Source organism: Rattus norvegicus, chromosome 3 (assembly GCF_021556685.1).
Source record: "Rattus norvegicus strain SHRSP/BbbUtx chromosome 3, alternate assembly SHRSP_T2T, whole genome shotgun sequence".
In the NCBI taxonomy this organism is placed as follows: Eukaryota; Metazoa; Chordata; class Mammalia; order Rodentia; family Muridae; genus Rattus; species Rattus norvegicus.
Window position 1 is genome coordinate 40,836,937 of NC_141536.1, and position 4,234 is coordinate 40,841,170.

Sequence of the window (4,234 nt, forward strand, 5' to 3'; positions counted from 1 at the left end):
GATGATCCACCTGTCTGTCAAATCTATGTATCACCCTCCAGCCTCCTTCTATATAAAACAAAAACGACCTTGATAAAAGTTTGTAAAAGTAACTTTTATTTGCCAGCTGTAACTGCCATCTTGGAGGCTCACTGCTGAATAAGCCTATGTCTTTCTGAACTCTGGCTGACTGGTCCAACTCAGCTGCTCTGGCTCAAACTCTTCTCCAAGTAGACTGGTTCAATCTGGCTTCTCTTGGCTTCTCACTGAATTGCTCTTCTTGGCCTCAAACTAACTCTAGCACTTCGTTCTAATATTTCTGCTCCTCCTTATTCTATGGCTTCAACTGCTCTGCTGATCTGCACTGAAATGCATGAACTCTCAAACTCAGTTCCACTGCACTGCACTCACTGTGCTGACTCCAACTGACTCAACTCCCATATTTTAAAAAAAAAAAAAAAAATATGGAACACTTCATGAATTTGTTTGTCATCCTTGTGCAGGGGCCTTGTTAATCTTCTCTGTATTGTTCCAATTTTAGTATATGTACCGCCAAAGTGAGCACTCAATTCCCATCTCATTGAACTGAACTGAACTCCCTCTCTCCCTGCACTGCTCTTAAATAGCTTCTCTCCTGAGAGTTGGGATATCTTATCTCTGGCTCGTTCTGCCAAATCTTTCTCTGATTTGTCACTTTATTAGAATTAGTCACTCAATTAGATGTCATTGTTTGGGATTAGTGTTGTGTACTGAAGGATTACAGACAGAGGAATTAAAGGTGTGTGCTAAGGGCATGTCTTCATTCCAGCTGGATTACACACACACACACACACACACACCTACCTGTCTTTGGATGTGATGAGAGCAGCCATGTTGATGGGTTAAAATTCATCTACAAAAGTTTAAGTAAATACTTTCATTACCAAATTATTTTAATCACTGCCCACTAGTCAAAACAAAAACAAATAAATAAATAAATAAATAAATAAATAAATAAATAAATAAATATAAATAAATGCCAATGTGTGGCTGGAGAAATTTAATCAGATAATCAATACAAGCTCATCTAACGAAACCCTCCTTTGAGCCTCATATATAAATGTTTTCTAGAAATCCTAGGCTTTATCATGTCTCCAAGCTTTTGGGTCTATATTTCTTTCTTGTTTTAGGAGCAAACTCTTTTCTCTACAAAGACATTCATCTAAACAGTCATAACTTCTGCATCCCACAATAGGGGTTGTGGAATCGCGTTAGATCTCTTAACATATAATACTAAAAGCGTTTTCTTTGCACATGTGGGTTCCCCTTTACACTGTAGGAGATTTAAGAGGGATACTTTTCACTTAGCACATAGAGAGTTGACATGTTTTGGTTAAGTAAAAGAGAGGCCAAAGAGGCCCGTCACACTCAGTGCCATTATAAGCTACCAAGTAAAAGCATAAAATTAATAAGAGGAGAAAGTCTAATTAAAATAGAAAGTAATTTTCTGAACCCTCCAAGATAGTCATGATAGTCAAAGCAGACTGGGAATTAATCACTGAGTAGAAACTGTCTTAGCACTTAAGCATTTAAACCTCATTACTAAGACTCAGAGAAGACACTACTCTATGTCAGTTCTGGAGAAGAAACTTAAATAACATATATATATATATATATATATATATATATATATATATATATATATATATATATATAATTTAAGTTGTCTGTGGGTCTGCTGAATAAATGTAGATTCAGAACCAGCTACCAGTGGCAAGTTCTTTGTTTCGTGTCCTGGTAAAGGAGCAGGAATCCAAATCTTCTATACAAGTTACATGATACATGGGGTGCTTGCATCATAAAATAGCTAGTCCATAGCCTTTATTCAACCCCTACCTCAAAATCTTTGGAACTGTTTCCTAGAGTGTGTTTAAAATTTTCTGAAGCTGCCATTCTACTGAGCTCTAGTTCTTCCTTGTGTTTTTCTAAAACATGTATTTTCCAGGTTTGAGAGTATCACTCGAGTGCATGAAGACTTGGATTCAATCAACCGTACCCTTGATAAGTGTTTGCCTAGTATATACAAACTCATAGGACTGATACCCCACACTACATAAGTAGCACGTAACACTGAGCATGGCAGTGTATAGCTCTCCGTACTTGGGAGGTAGAAATAAGGCCACCTTTGGCTACTTAGTAAGTTTGAGGTTATATGAGACTTGTCACAGAAAAAAATAAAATAAACCAAAATAATAATAGGCAATAATACCAATAGCTTTTTAAAAATGTGATTAGTTTAATTCCTGGTGCTGCTACTGATCTCAACAAAAATTAGGCTGGTTTTTCCTTTAAAATTTCTATATTGAAGAAAGAAGACAAGATATAGAATTGTAGTTAGAGAAATACCTATGAAACACTCCATGGAAGTCTTGGTTCTCCATGGATCATTCCAGTAATTCTTCCCACACGCCTCTGCCACAAGACTCAAAAAGTGCTCAGTAAAGTCTACTTGACAAAACAGAAAGCATTATAGCTTTTGTCAGACCTAGCAGATCTTGAATTAGATAAACTTTGAACCCACAAAGAAATAAGTTACACTTTAATTACCAAACAAGTATTTTACTTCTCTTTGCTTAAGTGCCAATATTTTACCCTACTTAATGTAGGAATAATTTAATGTCTGTATAGGTAGCAGTATATGGGTTTCCCCTAGCATATTTTTCTGTTCCATACATTTATTTTTTATTATTTATAAACTGGCTTTATTTCTATAAGATTTATTTGTTCCTTATTTTATAAGCATGTGAGCTTACCTGTATAACATTATGTGCACCACATGTGTGCAGGAACCTGGGGAGGTCAGAAGAGGGCATCGGTCTGTAAAATCAGTGAGTGCTTTTAACCACTAAAGCATTTGTCCAGACTCTATTTGAAAATTTCAGTTGACACGGTAATCACATTTAAAAGTGACAGTGTGGTAAGTTGAGTTTTGTACACACTGTATGCTGATTAAATAAGGATCATTATTGCTTCCCTATTCCTGAATATTTGTTATTTCTTTGAACCAGGATGGAAGCCTTCAATATCCCTTTGGGGGAGGGGTGCATAACATGTGGATTCTTGGGAATATCAGTTGTACCATTGTACTGTAGAGCGCTGACTTGTCATGTCTATTTCAGGGCTTCTTGTGACCTTCCTCTGTCCCCCTTTCTCTGTTCCTTTCCTAGCCTCTACTATACACTGTAATTCCCACTTCTATGAAATCAACCTTTCAAACACATTTTAAACACAAGCCATTGTTTGTAAATACCCCCATAAGGTGTTAAGCAATAAGGTTCATCACCGTCAAGAATTCCCATGTTCATACCAAAGTTAGGACTTATTCTTTGGGGGAAAATAATCAATGGAAGTTATTCACATATGTTAAAGAATCATCTCTGAAAAACTACTATTTCTATAAATAAATACATCTTGTATAATAAGCCAAATATACATAATGTAATTTAGCTATGCTTGGCATCCTAAAAACACTGGGAGAGTAGTCACTAAATCATTCCCTAAATGCTATAATATTCTGTCACTGTATCATAATATTTTATATGCAAAATATGCCCTTCCTAAAGTGGGCCTAAAAACAGTCATTTCTGAGACGTTTATCTGGAATATAAATGTGTTAATGCACTACAGGGTAAAGGCACTCGAGTGCCTAAGGATCTCACTCAGCTGCAGAAATTTATCAAAAGACAAATCTCTTATTCATTTTACTGGGCTATTCAACGTAGTTAGCGTCTAAATATTAAAGAGCTCTGCCAAATTTCTGCAAATCCCCATGTCGTGATGCATTAGCCTTGCTTTAGCTGACATGTTGTCTCTGACATGCGAGGCAAGCAAAACCCAGTTGGTCAAGAGAGACAAAGGTGGCTTTTGTCGACCTTCAGAGGCCACCATTAATCTTTATCACTTCACAATTCAACAAATTAGCAATGGTTATCTCTCTAAGAAGATAACCAATACTAACTGATTCTAATTCACAAGATGCCCATTATAAACATAAGCAGGTCATAGCTTCTGTTCTTGTTATACAAGAGAAAATTCACTATTGCCCAATAACATAGAGCACTTGATAGGATCTCGACTACTCCTTCCCACAGCCCCACTGTGAGAGCTCAGGTTAATTTAGAGATTAAGCTCAATAAAGAACGTAACCAATTCCCAGACCCCATGTGATGGAGGAACTGACTCCACATGTTCATCCTGGCACACGCAGTCATGCACA

At 36.7% G+C, this 4,234-nt stretch overlaps 1 non-coding gene across 1 annotated transcript; it reads right to left on the reverse strand.

Annotated features, from left to right (window-relative positions):
* Positions 1 to 437: 437 nt before the first annotated feature.
* Positions 438 to 544, reverse strand: Rnu6-641 (RNA, U6 small nuclear 641). Its single transcript, XR_015685192.1, has one exon. It is a non-coding gene; the product is annotated as a U6 spliceosomal RNA (small nuclear RNA).
* Positions 545 to 4,234: the final 3,690 nt, after the last annotated feature.